The 21897-nt window shown below is 34.3% G+C and overlaps 1 pseudogene; it reads left to right on the forward strand.

The window, feature by feature from the left end:
- The first annotated feature begins 14497 nt into the window (after window positions 1-14497).
- Window positions 14498-15616, forward strand: LOC143679391 (histone PARylation factor 1 pseudogene; annotated as a pseudogene).
- Window positions 15617-21897: the final 6281 nt, after the last annotated feature.

Consider the following 21897-nt stretch of genomic DNA (forward strand, 5'->3'; position numbering starts at 1 on the left):
CTTTTTTCTTTACTTGACATTAATAAAATAATCTACACTGCATTGATATATGAGTGATATGCAATAAGCTATATGTTTAAATTCACAATTTCATGAATCTGAAAATGTGTTTTCTTTGAAATAAAATATAAACTATGAAATTATGAGCATATTCATCATCTCTTTACATTTTCTCCTGTGCCTCACCCATCCCAGGTAACCACTAATTTCTTTTCTACCGTTTTTGTAATTTTGAATTACCTTACATTTTCTATGGAATCATACATTATATATTCTAATTATTTAATTATTTTATTCAGCATAATTGTCTTGAGATTCATGCATTCCAGCTATGGTCTAATGTTTAATTCATTCTATTGTTAAATAATATTCTATTGCATATGTGTAATATAATGTAATTATCTATTCACCTGATGATGGACCTTTACATTGTTTCCAGTTTCTGGCTGCAGCAAATGGTTTCTTTGAATATTTTAATGCATTATCTCTCTATGGATATATGCTGCATTTCTGTTGTAAGGGAATGACCTGTGTGAGTGATATTGTAGGCCTATGTGTAATTCTCAAGAAACTGACAAATTAATTTACAAAGTTACTAAACTGTTTTACATTCTATTCAGGAGTTTATGAAAGCTGTAATCTCATCAAAACCAGGCATGGTCAATGCTCGGTATTGTATCTGATGTTGTTTCTAATTTTAGCATTCTAGTGAATGTGTAGTAGCATATAAACATGGTTTTCTTTTGTTTTACATTTCCCTATTGAATAATGCTGACCATGTTTTCATGTAGCTATTGCCAGCTGTATGTCTTCTTTTAGGTGATGTGCCCATTTAAATTATATGCCTTTTTGTAATTGTGCTATTTACATTAAGTATTGAGTTGTGTAGCAATATTAACATATATTTTACTACAGAGCTTTGGGGAATATAAGTAAATTTGGAAAATATTTTCTCCTAGCCTGAGACTTGCAAATTTAATTTTTAAAAATAACTTTAATTCACTTATTAATTTACACATTTTAAATTAACCTATGGAAATGTACAGTTCTATGAGTTTTCAGAAGAAGACACAATGATACATACACTACTAAAATAAAGATGCAGAACATTTTCATCAAATGAAAAACTCCCTGATGTCACATTGTAGTCCATTCTTTCCTCAGTCTTAATCCATGGCGATTGATTTCTCTCTGGTTCCTATAGTTTTGCCTTTTCAAAAATTGTACACAGAAACACACCTATATACTCATACAGAAAATAGCCTTTCATCTGTTACTATGCATAATACATTTACAATTAATCCATGTCATTGTATGTTTCCGGATTTTGTATTTATTGCCGAGTAATATTTCATTGTCTGCATGTAACGTGTGGCTTAACCATTTGCTATGAAGGATATTTGGGACATGGCATTTATATATAAAGATGCTATAAATATCCATATACTTGTTTTTCGGTTACTGTATAGCTTTCAATACCCTTGGGTAAATAGCTGTGGGATTTCTAGACCTGAAAATAATTTATATTTAACTTGATAAGAAGCTGCCAAAATATTTTCCAAAGTGAATTTGTCAGTTTGCTTTCCCATTGATAGTATATGAGAATTTCAATTGTTTTACATCTTTGCCAGCACAGGTATTTGCAGAGATTTTTGTTTTGCTTTGTTTTAATGTTTTGTTCTCTTGATGAATTGACCTATAAGTCATTATGAAATGAACCTCTTTATCCCTGACCTCTTTATTTCTTTGTCTAGAAATTGTGCTGCATGTTAAAATAGCCAATTAGTTTTAGGAAATATAATTTTTCCATTCTTTTACTTTTAAACAGTTTGGGTATTTATATGGACAAATTGTTTCTTCTAAGCAGTATACAGCTATTTAAAAAAATCCAAACTATTATTCTCTGCCTTTTAATTGTTAAGTTAGATTACTTACAATTCATGTGATTTTTTATTTATTTGCATTTAAATCTATCATTTTGGCATTTATTTTCTATTTATTTTTGTGTTGCTTTCTATTTCATTATTTTATTTACGTAGTTTTGATTGTGTATTGACATTATTCCATTTTATTTCCTGGTTTGGCTTCTTGCATATAGTACTCCATTTTGGTTTTTTACTAATGATTTTATGGTTTATACTATAATATTTTACTATTACATTTCAGTGTCACCTTACAACTTGCAACAGTATACTTACACCTTGTTTTCATATCATTATCTCATTATTGTCATACATTTTATTTCATAATGCTATAAACTCATCAGTATTTTTCCTTTTTTTTTGCATGGGCAGGCACCGGGAAGCTCTTCAATACATTTTAACATAATTTTGCATAAGACATGAAATTATCTTTTAAAGAGATTCTGAAAACTTAGAAACATGTCTTTCAAATTTACCCAGGTATTCATCATTTTCAGTGATTTTCATTCTTTTAGTAGCATTAGATCTTCCTCTGGTAGCATTTTCCTCCTAATCACATAACTTTCTGGAATGTTTTTTAGAGTCCCAGCCTGCTGCTCATGACCTTGTTCAGCTTTTTATTTTCGAAATATTTTACTGGGTATAGAATTCTAGGTTGGCAGTTTTTCTTCCAGTATCGGTAATATGTTGCACGCTCCATTATGGCTCACCTCGTTTCCAAAAGGCACTCTATCATCATTCTTTGTTCTTCTGGACATGATCGCTCTTTCTTCTCTAGCTACTTTTAAGACCTCTTCCTCATCAGTGTTAAGCTGTGTGATTATACTGTGTTTTTGTGGAGTTTATTTTATGTTTCTTATGCCTGGTGTTTATTGTTGGCCTTGTGGGTTTGAGTTTTCATCAAACTTTGAAAATGATTGATTGTCATTTTTTAATCTATTTTTTTCAGTCTCCTCCACTTACTGAACTTCAGTTTTTGGACTTTAATTACACACATAATAGGGAACTTAATATTATACCATAGTTCTTTGTTTATTTGATTTTGGATCATTTCAATTTCTGTATAATAACCAAATTGATTTTAAGAGCATTCAGTGTTATGTTTTTATTTTTCAACTTTTTTATTCTCTAACTCTAAATTTTACCTCTCTAAATTTGCACACATCTCTGTTCAGATCTTCCAGGTGTTTCCTTATCATGCTCATGTTTTCTTCTGCATTCTTAGATATTTGAGTCTTTTTAATATTGTAATCTTTGTATAATTTCATCGTCTGTGTCATTTTTAGGTCTAGCTCTATTTGCCAATTTGTTTTTTCATAATGAGATTATGGATATCTTTCTGCATCTTTGCATGTTTCAAAATTGGATACCATGCATTTTGAACTTCACGTAGTTGGCCATTCGGTTTTTGTGAGGAGGAGAGTTTTTTCTTTCGTTCTTTTCTTTTCTGTTTTTTTTTTTTTTAGCATTTTCTGTAATGAATTACTTTACTAAAAAAGACAGTTTGATACCCTCAGTGTGCTTTTGTGTGTGTGTGTGTATGTGTGTGTGCATGGTCTGGGAATTGAGGCCAGGTGTCCAGTATGGAAGAGGAGCATTCTACCACTGAACCACTCAAGGTGTGCTTTTAAGCTTTGCTATGTTTAAAGTCCTAGGGACAAGTACAGCTTTATTCTAGGTTTAAATTGAGCACGGTGCCTGAGACAACATACTTCTTTGTAGTATGTTAGTAAGTTTGTCTGCTCTGGCTATTCCCGGCTCTGGTTAGCTCTGGTTATATTTTCCCTGCTGTTTGTGGGAGTGCTTTCCTTGCTCTTTAGTAGCTACTTCAAGTGTTCACTGCTCAGTAAAAGACTCAAGCTGAATGCACTGTGTAGATATTTTCTCTTCAGTACTCTGCCTTGTGAATTCTTATCACATTGATCTTTCCAAACTCTGAACTCTGTCGCCACAACTCAGGAGACTTCCTTTACTATCCATTCTATCCAGGAAACATGCTGGGTTTACTACAAGGCCAATCTCATTAGCTTTCCTTCTGTTGTGAATTGTTGTTCTGTACTACTTGTTTATCAGTGTCTGAAAACGCTTTTTTTGTATTCTATTATTTTTTTTCAGTTGTTAAGGTGGGAGAGTAAATCTATTACTTCATCATGACCAAAAGTGGAAGTTTGTACAATAATAATAATAATACACTGTGAAAACGAATGAATTTTTAAAAACTATATTAATAATAAATAAACAAATTTTGATTAACCAAATGGAGGGCAGACTGAATAGGCTTTCTATTTTCTCAATGAAAACTAATATTATAAAATACTGTTATATAAAAAATGATCAGAGAATATGGGGGCAAAAAATGTAAAAAAGTATCATATAGTTTGTCATAATTAATTATTACTGAGTGTTATTTTTCTGGATTTTACTATGTTTGTAGTATGCCTTACTTTTTTGATAGTTGAGATTTTTGTGATCTGCTTCTTCTAACCAAATATCCCTTACAATATGTATTTTTTCATAATGTTGTAAATTTCTTAAACAAAGTTGTCCCACAATTCATATAAGTTTAAGCTCCCACAGAACATAAATTCACCACTGAAAGGAACATATAAATTATTTAAATTAATTTGAAGGCAATTTTATCTGTGCAGTCATTCTAAATAGTTTTTTTGGTTGTTGTTGTTGTTTGCATCTAGTTTCCTATCTCAATTAAAATTTTATCATACTCAATGGGGCCTTGTTTCTTTTCACTCTCTTTCAAATTTCAGAAAACTTTCAAGGTATCTTCTCTTATCTGTACATCTTGTTCTATGACCTTGGAGATGACACTATTGTTCTGTCACTTTGAACAAGTTGCCTATTTATTCTTAAACATCTTGTTCTCTGATAATGAATGCAGGATCTTTATTATATATAAACAAAAAGTGACCTTTGCTTAGTTTTGTAAAAATAAGGCTATCTTCAAATCTATTAAATTAATGATAAAAGTGGTTCCTCAGCTCTTTTTTGAAATTCCCATAGAAACATCTAAAATGAAGCACTAATCATGTAATTTTTTAACAAAAATAATGTTTTAAGCACAGGATTCTCCCCTTTATTCATCTGGTTCCTTTACAGTTAAAAACCAAATCCTTCATAAGGACTATTCATGACTGAGTTCAATGTTTTCTGATCAGTTTTTTAAAGTTGAAATGTATATTCTTGTGCATCAAATTCACTAAATATTTCTCATCTTTTTTCAAAAACATCACTATTATTGTTTCTCAGATTCTGTATTATTTGTTTTAGGTCACTGGATTTTGTAAATGAGCAACCACTAGCTTTCTGGGATCTCATAATATTCCCCTTTGTCTTCTTGCTATTCTTTCAACCCTCTCAGCCAAGCTATGTTATTTTAACACATCTCAAAACACATGTCAGTTTGTAAACATATTTCTTTCCACCACCTAAAATAACACATTTGGGTGGTTTATATTGTCTCCTTTCTTCCTCCTTTATTACTTACGTTCATTTCAAGCCAGGATTCATAAAGATCCGTAAGGCCCAGAATGGTCTGGACCTCTAAAATGACTCTCCGGTTCTGGAATCATCAGATACGGGATTTTTTGTGTGAAATGCTTTGGAAACATTGGCCAAATTATACTTGGATGCTGAGATTTGACAACACTTGGAACTATTCTTGCAAATTATCACTTGGATCATTTCAGATACCTGCATATGAATGAAGTTAAATTCACTTGAATCATACTATTCTAAATAGTATTGTTTGCTTTGGAGAGCCCCATGGTTCATGCAAAGTGAACCTAAGAGCCATTATGAAGGAGGGTTAGAGAAAGGGGAGTGGTTCTAAGTCCTCACCCACGCATCAGTCTGAGCAGTGTTATGTTCATTACCTGTAACTATGCAGCTCCTTCACACAAGATTTTATAAACAGATTCTGAAGTTAAAATACTTGACCACACTCTTAGAGTTTATCAATATTTAATTGAGTACATTTTTATTTGTATATGTGTTGGTTCATGTAGACATATCAGTGTGGAGATTGGCATACTCCTTTCTCCTTTCCCTCTTGCAAAATACATCAGTATATCCTCAGATTCAGGTGCTTAAGATTTGGCACCATCATGCCGTTTATTTATCAGGCATCTCCCACCTTATGAAATTAGAAACTTGAATGTTTTGTTATGTCACTTATTCCACATCACAACTCTTCCCTATTTTAAAAATGCTGATATATATATATTCCACATTGGAAAACAAAGCTTGAATTTTTAGAAAGCACCTAGATTGTTTCCCATACTAAGGTTATCCATTTTATACAGGAAATTTTCTTCTTGAGACTCCCCCAGTCCCCAGTGTGCTTCTTCTTTTTAATAACTAAGCATAAAATGTTTTACCACCCTAGTCTGGATGAGACAGATTAAGCATCTTTAAAGTAGGAGAACATTTCAATGCAAAAACATTCTGATTCCTAAACAATATATTTTATTCAAAAATAAACACCAAAGAGCCATTTTCGCAACTGACATAAAGTACTTTACAGACACTTGAAGATCCACCACTTTATTTTCTTGAAAAGTAAGAATAAGCAAATCAAATTTTAATAAATGTATTTGTATCCTTCAAAGACCTTTCCTCTTATACCTTAACTACCTGCATTCATGATCATATCCTTCTATATCTCATTACCAATGATCACAAGTCATGTGAAATCCCAATTTGACTTTCAGACCATTAAATACTGTCTTTCTAGTTTACTCTTCATATTATCAAATCCCAATACATTTGACTTCCCACCTGGATTTATTTTCATTGATTCTATTGCTATTTTACTATTTTTCAAACCCTCATACTTTCTTCTTTACCTGGTTTAAAAATATGGTCAATCATTATGAAGCATTTTTTGCATATATTTTCAACTTTTAAATTCCTCTCTCACTTTGCTTTCATAATAGTCTTGTTTACGTTTACCTAATATGTGCCCATGCTGAGGGATTAGATATGGTGCACTAAATATCATGCTAATCTGTATCTTTTAAAATTCATAATTGTGAAATTCAAGGGAATCTTTAATATTGATTATCTTGGCTCTAACAAAATGAATCAGATGACTTTGCAGCAGAAGAGAAAGAATTTCATGGAGATAATAGATGTAGAACTTGATCATGAATGAACATCTGTCTCCTAACTGAAAATGCTATTCTTTGGGTTTTTGAAACACAAAGTACAAATCTAACCAGTGAACGCTGAATAAATCAGTTTGATTAAAATCTGAATATATGTATCATTTACCAGTGTTAATGTGTTTAAAAAAATATCTTTGTTAATTTTTTTTTTCCCTAATCCTCCTAAGAGTGAAGAAATAGAGGTGGGGCAAGATGGTGGCCCCCATAGTGAGGTGTGGAAGTTCGTTCATCCTCCAGAGCAGCTAGTAAATAATCAGGAATAGTACAAAACAACTGCTAAGGGAACATCGGTGACCAGACATACAGTGCAAACCAGTCTGAACCAGTGAAACAGCTGAGATCCCAAACAGAACTCCAAGTCCCCTAAGCTGCAGAGGCCAGAACCCCTCTCCCAAGGACATAGAAGCTGATTCCCTGAGGGGAAAGTAAATAGACTTTACTTTAGTAGCAAATGCTTACCTCAACCAAGCTCCAATTGTGGAATTAATTAACAAGTTCTGACTACTGTAAACAGGTCCCCAGCATAGATAAACCTGGAATAAGCAAAACAGGAACTAGGAGTTTCTGCCCCAGCAGAGAGGGGGTGGGGCTGATGGGAAAAAAGAAACACACACACACAAAGGCTTTTTCAGTTGAACAGCACGAAAGACTGGAAAAGGTCTAAACCCCCCAAAGGGGGCACATAGAGCTTGGAGATACATAGAGGCACACAATAACTCAAGCTCATGATTGACAAACCTGAGGAATGGGGGTCCAGCTCTGAAAGACTTTTTTGCTTTTATTTTTTCTTTTACTACTTAATGGCTAATTAGATAGAGCTGGAGGCACTCTCAGACTCCAGCACTTTCAAAAGGAAGGACAGAGCTAAAGCTTGTCTGAGAGACAAAGAACTAGTCAGGTGAAAGGGGTTAATTCCCTAAAGAGTGTACATCCCCCAAAAATAGAGTAGCAGGGCCCAGCTCAAATGGAATCCTTCATTCAAGGAATTCAGGACCAGGGACTGAAAAACAGAAGTAATCACAGCAATCCTACTACCTCACCTCTGTCTCAACCATGTGCTCGACAGGGACAGTCTGCTGAAATTAAAGGTACCACATTTCTTTAAGTTGGTCAGAAGTGGTGATATACAAGGGCCATTTGCTGAGCAGGATAGGAAAAGTTCAGCCTGCTAGGTTTCAGACTCAGGGAAAACTGATGCTGGCTACTATTTCCTCCTGAGACATGGGCCTATCTGGTCTGGGAAAATCTGTCTGGGGTCTGTAATATCTTAAGAAGCTCCTCTCAGGAAAAAATACCTCCATATATTTAGGGCAAGACACAGCAAAACAAGAACTGAAAATATTCAGATCAGTTAAATAGAACCTATGCTAGAGACCTAGAATAAGTTGAACTGCATGTCAAAGAACAGATAGGGAACAAGCTATCCAGCAAGAAAATTTTAGGTAAAAAAGTGAAAACTCTCTCCAAAATGAAATAAGTAAGGAAATCAAATGCTTAGACATCAGAAAAAAAAAAAAAAAGAGTCATACTAGGAAAATGGAAGATATGGCCAAGTCAAAGGAACAAACCAGCCCTTCAAATGAGATACAGGAACCAAAACAACTAATTCAGGATGTTTGAACAGACATAAAAAAAAACTCATAAAAAAATAAAATCAGTGAGTTGAGAGAGGATATAAAGACAATATTGAATGGACAAAAAAAAAGAACTTGAAAGTTTGTAAAAATAAATCACAGAACTTATGGGAATGAAAGGCACAATAGAGGAGATGAAAAATGCGATGCAAGCCTACAACAAAAGATTTGAAGAGGCAGAAGAAAGAATTAGTGAAATAGAGGATTAGATATCTTTAATTCAACACTCAAAAGAAAATACAGGGAAAAGAGTGGAAAATATGAGCATGAATGACAACATGATGCATGTGAATATATGCATTGTGGGTGTCGCAGAAGGAGAAGAGAAGGGTAAAGGGGGAGACATATTAGTGAAAGAAATGATCACAGAAAATTTTCCATCTCTTATGAAAGACATAAAATTACAGATCCAAAAAGTACAGTCTACCCCAAACAGAAAAGATCCAAACAGATATACTCCAAGACACTTACTAATTGGATTATGAAATGTCAAAGACAATGAGGGAATTTTGAAAGCAGCAAGAGAAAAGCAATCCATCACATACAAGGGACACTCAATAAGACTGTGGATTTCTCTGCAGAAACCATGTAGGCAAGAAGGCAGTGGTATGATATATTTAAGATTCTAAAACAGAAAAACTACCCACTGAGAATTCTATACCAAGTAAAACTGACCTTCAAAAATGAAGGGGATATTAAAATATTTTCAGAAAGACAATCACTGAGAGAATTTGTGATTAAGAGACCAGGTTTGCAAGAAATACTAAAGGGAGTGCTACAGACAGATAAGGAAAGGCAGGAGAAAGAGATCTGGAGAAGAGTGTAGAAATGAAGACTATCAGTAAAGGTAAAACAATGAAAAAAGATAAAGAAGGACACTATGTATTAATAAAAGGAACAATTCACTAAGATAACTTAACAATTATGCATAGTTTGCACCTAGCTAGAATGCTCCAAAATTCATGAGGCAAACACTGACAACATTGAAAGAAGAAGTAGACATCTCTAGCCTAATAGTTGGAGACTTCAATTCACCACTCTCACCAATGGATAGAACATCTAGATGGAGAATCAACAAGGAAACAGAAATTTTGAATAATACAATAAATGAACTAGACTTAACATACATTTAGGAAACACTAAACCCTACAACAGCAGAATACATATTTTTCCCAAGTGCTCATGGATCATTCTCAAGGATAGTCCACATGTTGGGTCACAAAGCAGATCTCAAAAAATTTAAAAAGATTGAAATCACACAAAATATTTTCTCGAATCATAATGGAATAAAGTTGGAAATCAATGAGGCAGAGGGCCATAAAATTCACGAATATGGAGGCTACACAACACAGTCTTAAACAGTAAATGGGTCAAAGAAGAATTACAAGAAAAATCAGTAAATATCTCAAGGCAAAATGAAAAAACAGCACATTAAAATTAATGAGATGCCTCAAGGCAATGTTGAGAAGGAAATATATTGCCTTAAATACTTATATTAAAAAAGAAGGAAGAGTAAAAATCAGGGAATGTACTGTTTACTTACAGAACAGTCAACTAACCCCAAAGCAAACAAAAGGAAAGAAATAAACATTAGACAAAAATACATGAAATAGAAAATATGAAAACAATCAAGAAAATCAACAAAACCAGAAATTGTTTCTTTGAAAAAAATCAATAAAATCAATGGACCCTTAGTGAGGTGGACAAAAAAAATAAGAGAGAGGATGCAAATAAACAAAATCAGAAATGGAAGAGGAGACATAACCACTAACTTTATAGAAATAAAGGAAGTAATGAGAGGATACTATGAGGAACTATATGCTAAAAAACTAGACAACACAGATGAAATAGACAACTTCCTACAAAGGTATGTAAAACCAAAATTGACTTAAGAAGAAATAGATGACCTCAATGGGCCAATCACAAGTAAAGAGATTGAATCAGTCCTGAAGAAGTTCCCAAAAAAGAAAAGTCTAGGGCCAGATGGCTTCACATGTGAATTCTACCAAGTATTCAAAAAAAATTACTACCAGTCCTACTCCAACTCTTCAAAAAATTTGAAGAGCAAAGAAAGCTACTTAACTCATTCTACAAGGCCATTATAGCCTTAATACCAAAGCCAGACAAAGATACTTTAAGAAAAGAAAATTACAGACCAATCTCTTTAATGAATATGGATGCAAAAATCTTCAACAAAATACTTGAAAATTGGGTCCAGTAGCACATTAAAACAATTATATTCCATGGTAGGATCTATCCCAGGTATTTCAAGGCTGGTTCAACATAAGATCAATTAATGTAATACATCATATCAACAAATCAAAGTGGAAAACCACATGATCATCTTGATTGATGGAGAAAAGACATTTGAAAAAATTCAACATCCTTTCTTGATGAAAATACTTCAAAGAATAGGAATAGAAGGGAATTTCCTCAACATAATAAAAGGAATATATGAAAAGTCCAAAGCTAACATCATCCTCAATGGGGAAAGACTGAAAGCTTTCCCTCTAAGATCAGGAACACAATAAGGATGCTGGCTGTCACTGTTATTATTCAACATTGTTCAGGAAGTTCTAGCCAGAACTATCATACGAGAAAAAGGAAAAGATATCTAAATTGGAAAGGAAGAGATAAAACTCTCACTGTTTGCAGATAACATGATACTATTTGTCAAAAATCTTGAAATATCTATAGCGAATTTACTAGAGCTAATAAATGAGTACAGCAAAATGGTAGGGTACATCAATACCCCCAAATCTGTAGTGTTTCTATACAATAGTGATGAGCAATCTGAGAATGAAATCAAGAAAAAAATTCCATTTATGGGAACAACCAAAGGAATCAAATATTTAGGAATAAATTTAAAGGTACAGAAGACCAATATACAGAAAACTACAAGAAATTGCTAACAGAAATCATGAAAGACCTAAATAAATAGAAGGGAAAACCATGTTCATGGATGGACAGAATAAATACAGTTAAGACATCAGTTCGGCCCAAATTGATTTATAGATTCAATGCAATATCAATTAAAATCTCAAAACTTACTTTGGAGAAATAGAAAAACCAATAACCAAATTTATTTGGAAGAGCAGAGTGCCCCAAATAGCTAAAAATATCTTGAGAAAGAAAAATGAAGTGGAATGTCTCACATGTCCTGACTTTAAAACATATTACCAAACTACAGTGTTTAAAACAGCATGTTACTGGCACAAAGATGGATACACTGACCAATGGAATTGAACTTAATGTTCAGAAATGTAATCTCTCATCTATAGACAATAGATATTTGATAAGGCGGTGAAGCCAACCCACCTGTGACAGAGCACCCTCTTCAATAAATGGTGTTTGGAGAACTGAATATCCATATGCAAAAGAATGAAAGAGGACCCATATCTCACACCCCACAAAAAATTTAACTCAAAATGAATCGAAGACATTGACATTAGGGCTAAGACCATAAAATTTTTAGAAGGAAATGCAAGGAAATATCTTATAAATCTTGTAATAGAAAGTGGAATCCTAGACCTTACATCCAAAGCACAAATATGGAAAAAAGAAATAGATAAATGGGATCTTCTCAAAATTAAGTACTTTTTTTTGCATCAAAGAACTTTGACAGGAAAGGAAAAAGACAGCCTATGCAATAGAAGACAATATTTGGAAACTGGATATCAGATAAAGATTCAGTATTCAGATTATATAAGGAGATTCTTCAACTCAACAACAAAAAGATAAACAACCCAATTGAAAAATGGGCAAAAGACATGAACAGATACTCCTCAGAAGAGGAAATACAAATGGCTAAAAGGCACATGAAAAGATGCTCAACTTCACTGGCTAGTAGAGGAATGCAAATCAAAATCACAATGCAATATTATTTGACATCCATTAGAATGGTCATTGTCAAAAAAACAGAAAACAGTTGTGGGACTGGATATGGAGAAAGAAGCACATTTATCTACTCTTGGTGGGAATGTAAGATGGTACAACTACCCTGGAAGGCAGTTTGGTGGTTCCTCAGGAAGCTAAGTATAGAATTGCCATATAATCTACAATCTCATTATAATTCAGAGGAACTGAAGGCAATGAAACAAACAGACATTTGCACACCAATATTTGTAGCAGCATTAATTGTGATTGCCAAGAGAAGGAAACAGCCCAAACGTCCATCAATGGACGAGTGGCTAAACAAGCTGTGGTATATACATACAATGGAATATTACACAGCTGTAAGACATAATAAAGTCATGAAGCATGTAACAATGTGGATGAACCTTAAGGACACTATGCTAAGTACAGTATCCAGAAACAAAAGGGCAAAAATGATATGGTATCACTAGCATGAACTAATATTAATGAGCGAATATTGAGATTTGAAGTTAAGAATACAGGTTATCAGGAGATAGAAACAAGGTAGTGATGGGGCATTTGGTGTTCAGGGAATACAGATTATGCAATGGGACTGATTGTAAAAATTCAGGAATTAATAGCATATTACTACCCGATTGTAGCACAACTATATAAGTACAGTGAATGTAGCTGAATGTTAGTATGATTGAGAGAGAAAGGCTGGGGACACATACGAAAACAGAATGAAAGATAGAGGATAAAGACTGAGAGTGTTTAACTTGGGAATGCCTAGAGTGGACAATGATGGTGTTTAAATGTACAAATATAAAGAACATTTTTGCATGAGGGAAAACAAATGAATGTCAACATTGCATAGTGTTGAAAATGGATAATATACTGGGAAAAAGTACAATCAATACAAGCTAGGGTCTATAGCCAACAGTAACCTTGTGATATGATTCCACTGAATGTAATAAAGGCATGGTGCCAAAACTAAATGTTAACAAGTGGGGAGCATGGGGGAGGGGTATGGATTCTTTGTGAAATAAAAGGAAATGTCATTATTTAAATTACGATGGTGAAGGCATATCTATTTACTTAGGTCGGATTATATAATGTGTGAATAAACTGTTCATAAATGAACAGAAAGAAACAAATTCTAGAGAAAGTATGAGGAAAGAGATGTACGTATTCACTGCCCGTAGGGAAACTGAGAGGTGCAGAGAGAGCAGTGTGGTGGTTCCACGTGAGGCTAGGGGTAGAGTTGCCATATAATCCTGCAACCCCATTGCTCAGTATATATATATATATATATATATATCTGGAGGAATGAGTGTGGGGACACGAATGGACATTTGCACGCTGGTTTTTATGGTGACAGTGTTTGTGACTCATAATGGATGGAGGTAGCCTAAGCGTACAACAACTGAGGGAAAGAAGAGGGAACTGTGGTGTATACACAGAATGGACTACTGGGCAACCACAGGAGGAATGAGGTTATGAGGTATGCAACTAGGTGAATGAACCTTAAGGACTGCATGTTGAATGAAATGTCAGACACAAAAAGACAAATATTATCATGCTTCACTCATATGAACTAACTATAATATAAAAACTCAGTGAATTGAAGTTGAGAGCATGGGTTATCAAGTTGGGCCCTGTTGTAAAGGGTCCTAGATTGTAAGCTCTTATAGCAGTCACATATATTCAGTAGTTGAAACTGTTGTTTTTAAATTCTGAGATACTGAGCTGCTTAAATATAACCTGGTTGTTCCCAAAAACTTTGGATATTTATTTGACACCTGAGACTCAGCGTTAGAGCTCTGAAGCTACAAAAGTCAGCACTACCCCATACAGGAACTGTTTAAAAAGTTGAAAAAGTGATCTAACTTCAACTAGAGACATGAACGAAGCTGATCTGGATAGGACTAAGGTAGATCGGAATACAGTGTAAAGGGTGATATAGTCCATATTTTAAAACTTCAGGCCACAGCAGTGGGAGGGGCAGGCCCCATGGGGCGGGGCAGTAGTGTGACTAAACAGTTGATGTGAAGAAAAGTAAGTCCTGTGAAGCTGATGACTCTGCTGACCTTCAAAAAGAAGTAGAAAATCATTATAAATTGTCTCTGCCTGAAGATTTCTATCACTTCTGGAAGTTCTGTGACCAACTTGGTCATGAAAAACTAGCTGATTCACTTTCCACAAGCCTTGAACTTCAATTAGTGGGTCCTTATGATATCCTTGCGGGAAAACATAAAATGAGGAAAAATTCTTCAGACCTGAATTTTAACCTTCACTGGAGGTTTTACTATGATTTTTCTGAGTTCCAGACCATTATTATCGGAAATAATAAAACTCAGTACCATGTGGGTAATTTCAGAGTTTCTCCTGATGAACCTCCTGTTTTTGTTGGTGCAAAGGAAGTTAAGAAAAATTGCACAATTTGCAAAGTGGAGATAACGCGTTTGCTGCAGTCAAATTATTTTTGATGAAAAAACTTGAAGAAGGAACAGATGAAAATAAAACTAGTCTCTTGAAAAACACAGATGAAAGACTCACAGAAGCAGCCTGAGAGCTGGGGTACTCACTGGAACAATGAATTGTGAAGATGAAACAGAGACATAAGAAAGTGGTGACAAAGACCTTTCATGGTGCAGGCTTGGTTGTCCCAGTAGACAAAAATGACGTTGGGTACAGAGAGCTCTCTCAGACAGATGCTGACCTGAAGAGAATTTGCAAAACAATTGTTGAGCCTTCAGTAGATGGGGAGAAATTGAAAGCTTTTTCTCACTTTCAGGAAATAATGGCTTTTGTACAGTTTGCTAATGATGAAGGTGATTATGGTATGGGACTGGAGTTAGAAATGGACCTCTTTGGCTATGGTTCACATTATTTGCATAAAGTTGCTGTCCAGCTTTTGCTTCTTGCATATAATCTGTTGAAGAGGAATCTGTTTGCAGAAATAATTGAAGATCATCTGGCAAAAAGAAATAAAGAGAACATCGACCAACTTGCAGCATGAGAGTTGGCTTTGTTTAATACATAATATTTTAAAGCATTGGTATTAAACTTGTTGTTTTTGAAAAAAAAAAAGAAAAAGAACACTTCAACTTCTGCATGAGACCAAAGGGAAAGATGTTTATTTGAAACAAAATTTATATATGGGTAGTTCATTACCAAATTTAACTTGTATAGTCAGTTTAGTTGGATACCATAAGTACATGGGATCTTGAATAGGGCGTGGTATCTTGTTGGATTGTCTAGGTTAGTGTGATGCCCTGATATATACCAGAGTAATTTGGCCAGTAAATATAGAAGTATTTCCAAAATATCCTAGGTGGACTGTGGAGAAAGGAGGAAATATTCAACTTCCTCATTTGGGGAATTCCTCATATTCTCGCAAGTAGTGGGCCAACCAAATCAATGGTCCAAGCCATAAATCTTGGGGTTCACCTTTATGAAACTTATTCCTGCAAAGGATAGGCTAAGCCTACTTAAAACTGGACCTAAGTGTCACCCACAGGAACCTCTTTCGTTGCTCAGATGTGGCTGCTCTCTCCAAGTCCAACTCTACAGGCAAACTCACTGCCCTTCCCCACCACATGGGACCTGCTTTCCAGGGATGTAGATCTCCCTGGCAATATGGGGCACAGCTCCCAGGATGAGTCAGTTCCCAGCATCATGGGATTGAGAAAGCCTTCTTGACCAAAAGGAGGAAGAGAAAAATGAGACAAAATAAAGTTTCAGGGGCTGAGAGATTTCGACCAGAGTTTTGAGGTTATCCTGGATGTTATTCTTACACATTATACAGACATCCCCTTTTAGTTTATGGTATATTAGGATGGCTGGAGGGAAGTTCCTGAAACTGTTGGACTGTGTTCCAATTGACTTGATTCTTGAGGATGATTGTATGATGATATGACTTTTACAGTGTGACTGTGTGATTGTGAAACCCTTGTGTCTGATGCTGCTTTTATCCAGGGTATGGACAGATAAGTAAAAAAAGGGGGGGGGGGAATAAAAAAATAAATAAATAATAGGGAGGACAAGGGGCAAAATAAATTGAGTAGATTGAAAATAAAAAATCTACGCAGTGTGTGGAAGTTAGGAAAAAAATACTACTAGGGGATATTTACCAAACATTAACAATGGCAGAATTATGATTTAATTTTATTTCCTTCCTCAGGACTTTCTGCATTTACCACGTTGTCTACAATAAGCATATATTACTTCAATAATCAGAAAATAAAATGCTGTTTTTTAAAAATGACTGGGTTAAAAATTCTCTGAAAGGTAGGATAAAATATAAATTATGCTTGACTTAAAAAAAAATGAATAAATAGTTTGTGTAAAGCATCTGTTAATGGCAATTGGGCCTGACAAAAATAAAGTAGTACACTCAAATCTTGTCAAAGAAATTCCTTAAAAATAATGTTTGGTTTTTGTTAAGAAATTAACATAAATTCACAAGAGAAATCCAGCTACAAGAGCATACATTAAGAGTATCTCCCATCATTGTCAAATATCTTTGATTTCATAACTGTAAGCATAATTTAATTTTCTGAATTTCTGACACAATAAACCACTGTTAAGTTCAGTAAAGAAATATGCTAATGTTCTCTAAGGATTTTGTGGCAGTATTTTATAAAAATCCATGAAACACTAAGTTATTTTGTAAAATTGTTGCACAAAAACTCAACACAACAGCCTGCTTAAAATTGAAATGTATTATTTTCTCCCCCATTTTAGGCTGCTGAGCTCATCTGGGCAATTCTCAGTTTCTTTCCTGTGATTGCAAGCAAATGTAGTTGCAGCCATCTGAAGTTACACTGGGCTGGATATCCTACATAGCAAACTCAAATAACTGGTGGTTGATGCTTGCTGTCAGCTAGGAGCTCAGCTGGAGTCATCCATGGTCCTTAGCACTTATTCTTGTTTTCTCTGTATGGATTGAGCCTTCTACACTGTTGGTTAGATTAAAAGAAGAATGGCGCAAGAGCAAACATTCCAAAAGACCAAAACAAAAGCAACAGCTTCTCATAACCAAGCCTCATAAAATCACAAAACATTAATTCTGCTGCACAGTAGTTAAAGCAGCCCCAGGAGCCACCCAGATTCATGAGATGTAGACTTAGGACTCTTTGATTGAAAGGGTCAAGGTCACATTGTAAAAATAGAAGTGTTACAGGAGACACTTTGCAGCCACAGATTTGGAAAATACAATCTGTTACAAAAGTGTTTTTAAAAGGAAAATTCTTTTAATAATAAATTAATAGTTTTACTCTTTCAAACGTATAACTGAGAAAGACTTGAAATATTCTCATTCAACATTAAACATAGAGGTTACAATGCCTGACACTGCTCTTTTTATCAATTAATAATATTTATAGAACTTATGGAAAGTCAAATAAGTGATTATCCAAATAGAGGAAGATCTATTGGAGAGGAAGAAACAAAGGTACACCAAACTTATACAATTATAAGCATATAAAGCAGCATCTTTTGTTATCAGAGCAATAGTGAACTTTAAAAAATATTTTGGGAAATCAATTGCAAAAAAAAGCAATAAATAATATACATACCTTATGCAGATTTTTTAAATATTGAAATTTTAAAAAATCTTTTTAAATATTAGAGAAGATAATTATATAATCTTGCTTATAGATATTAAATTAAACATTTAATATCATCTCTGAAAATATCTGAATATGATTTTTTCAAATTTAATAATGTCATTTCTAAGAAACATTTACAATAATGATCAAGTTTTAATAAATTTGAAGATAATAAATTAGAGTGATATTGTAGAATAAAATTAGTGGATATAAAAATTACTCAAAGCTATAATAATTAAACTCGCATTTGTTCAAAGTAAGAGTTGGAATGAGGGAACAGATCCTTGTGTACGTGCCTGCATGTATGTCTACGTGTAAATTGCACAAACTGCCATTTTCTAAGAATAAGCTAATAATTTCTTTATTCCTCTCACCTATCTGCTTTGTTAACTAGTTCCATCATTTAAATGTCTTAATTCTTTGAACTCATTTCCATCTATACTGTCACTAAAACACTAAAAAAGCAACAATTATGTAGAACCTAATCTATTGCAATGACATTCCCAAAAGCCAGAAAAATATAAACAAGTAATCAAAAGAGTCTTGGTATATCAAATGAGATAAAGATCCATAAACATAATATCACAGAGGATGTATGCTGTAAGAGAGAGTATTTTCAAATATAAAAATTGTTTGTCTTAGAGTTTTGGTTTGAGGCTATGATAAATTGAAAAAATATGAACTCAAAATTTTGCAGCTTCCCCAAGCAACAGAAGAAAGGAGAGGAGTAAAAGACCTACAAAATTGTAAGGCAGTGGAAGAGAGAGACAGAAGACCGTCTAATGATAAGCAAGTTGAGAATGAAATAAAAGAACACTCCAGAACATATTCCAGACCCCATATTTTTGGTAGCTTAGTATTAAAATACGCTTTCTAAAAAAAGCATATTTTCTCCTTGTCATCAAACCATTAAAAACAGTGATGGATTAAATACAGACTTTAAGGAAATACTCATAATATAATAAATATAAATTAAAATAAAACAACTACATATATAAAAATAATTTTCTGTAAGTTGATTTTAGGAAGACTTTGGATTTTGAAAGATTCTGATATAAGAATGAAATAGAGTTCACATAAAATAGTGGGGGAAGTTGGAGAAGTGGTGTGTCTTCCTTGATTTCACTTCTCTTTTCCTTTTTCCTGGAAGATCAGGCTAAAGAAAATATGTTTCAGAAAGTATAAGAAGATAAAACAAGAAGAGGCCATTTCTTCTCAGTTCCTGAAATCCACAATGGTTTTAATCCAGCTAAATTGGAACTGGCAGGGTTAGAGGAGACAACTTCTGGGAAATAAGCTAATTTTACTAAAAGGCAAGTCATAATCATGATATGAAAGAAGATGGAGTTTTTCAGGTTTAACACAACTCCCCTCATAAGACTTTTGCTTAACTTTGTAGTAGGGATGCAGGCTAAATTAACCTAACAGATTAGCTGTGCTTCCTCATACCCCATCAAGCTGTTACTTTGAATTTCTAAAGCCAGAGTTTCATATAAATGAAGAGGTCAAGAAGAAGCCAGAGTTCAAAATGCAAACCATAAACTGAATCCTGTGGGGATAAATAGGGCACAGAGGTTGTTGATTACAGAAAGAATTTTTTAGGCAATTAATTGGTGTCATGGTTAGGGACAGGTGTCAACTTGGCCAAGTTGTGGTACCTGTTCATCTGATTGGGCAAGCGCTGGCCTGTCTGTTGCAATGAGGACATTTCATAGGATTAGGTCATGATCACGTCAGCTACATCCATAGCTGATTCCATTTGTAATCAGCCAAAGGGGAGTGTCTTCTGCAATTAGTGATGCTAAATGCAATCATGGGAAGCCTTTTAAGGAGGACTCAGAGGATACAGGTTGCATTCCTGCTTTGGCTGGTGAGCCTCTCCTGTGGAGTTCATCCAGGCCATCCATTGGAGTCATCAGCTTCGCAGCCTGCCCTGTGGATTTTGGACTCTGCATTCCTACGATCACGTGAGACACTTTCATAAATTTTATATTTGCAAGTGTTCCCTGTTGATTCTGTTTCTCTAGAGAACCCTAACTAATACAATTGGATTCAAGGAAAATAAGTGGGGACGATCTTTAGCATTGAGTTGTAGACTTTGAATTTCAATAAAAACAAATAGACAAAGAAACCAATCAAATTTTTCTTTTTAATTTATTTTAATAGATTTTATTTTTTAACAGTTTTAAATGTTTGGAAAAATTGTGCAGAAAATACAGAGTTCCCATATGCCTCGTCTCTCTCCACTCCACGGCTACATACATCTTACATTACTGTAGATCATTTGTTACAACTGATACTTAAATATTAATATATTATTAATTAAATTCATAGTTTACATGAGGACTCATTCTTTGTATTGTTCAGTTCTATTGGTTTTGACAAATAAGTAATGTCATGTATCCACCATTATACTATTATATAGAATAGTTTCAGTGCCCTAAAAATAATCTGTGCTCCACCTATTCAGTTCTACTTCTCCTGACAACCACTGATCTTTTTTACTCAATATATTTTTGTATTTCCCAGAATGTCACATACTTAGAATCATATTGTGTGTAGCTCTTTTCAGAATGGCTTCTTTCAAACTTAACAATATACATTGTGCTAGTTAGGAAATATTACATACCCTAGAAAAGCCATGTTTTCATCCTGTTTCAATCTTGTGGAGGCAGACATTTCTTCTAATCCTAATTCAATACTGCGAAGTGGAAAATTTTTATTAGATTATCTCCGTGGAGACATGATACACCTAGTTACGGGTATAACCTTTTGATCAGATGAAAATGTGACTCCACCCATTCTAGGTGGATCTTGATTAGGTTACTGAAGTCTTTAAAAGGGGAAACACTTTGGAGAAACCTCAGAAGCAACAGAGCCAATAGAGAGAGAGCTGATAGAAACTTTAGAGCAGAGGTGACACAGATGCTCGCACTTGGAGAAAAGAGACAGGGATGTTTGGAGATGCTTAGAGCCCAGCATATGTCGCCATGAGATGCTAAGCAAGCCAGAACCTGGAGACAGTCAAAGGAAGCCAAGAAATGAAAGCAGGCTCTGGAGAAGCAAAGTGAGGAACCTCCACAGGGACAGAGGCTGAAAGCAACAGGGCCAAGGAGCAAGGAACCAGCAGATGCCAGCCACATTACTTCCTAGCTGACAGAGGTGTTCCTGACCAATCGGCCTTTCTTGAGGAAAGATAAACTCTAGCTAGTGCCTTAATTTGGACCCTTTCATTTCCTTAGAACTGTAAACTTGTAACTTATTAAATTCCCCCTTTCAAAAGCTGTTTCAGTTCTAGTACATTGAATTCTGGCAACTTGTAAATGAATACAGATTTCCTTTATGTAATTTCATAGCTTGTTAGCTTATTTCTTTTCATGGCTCAATAATACACTAATGTATGTAGGAATCTTAGATTTTATCCATTCAATTATTGAAAGACATCTCAGTTGCATCCAGTTTTTGGAAAATATGAGTAAAGCTGCTATAAAATTTTGAGTACAGGTTTTTGCATGGATATAAGTTTTCAACTTACTTGGGTGAATACCTACGAATGTGATTGATGGATTGTATGGTAAATTGATATTTATCTTTGTAGGAAACTGCCATATTTTCCTTCCAAAGTTGTTGCACCATTTTGCTTTATCACCAGCTGTTAATGGATGTTCTTATTGCTCCACATCCCAAG

Source organism: Tamandua tetradactyla, chromosome 1, assembly GCF_023851605.1.
Source record: "Tamandua tetradactyla isolate mTamTet1 chromosome 1, mTamTet1.pri, whole genome shotgun sequence".
In the NCBI taxonomy this organism is placed as follows: Eukaryota; Metazoa; Chordata; class Mammalia; order Pilosa; family Myrmecophagidae; genus Tamandua; species Tamandua tetradactyla.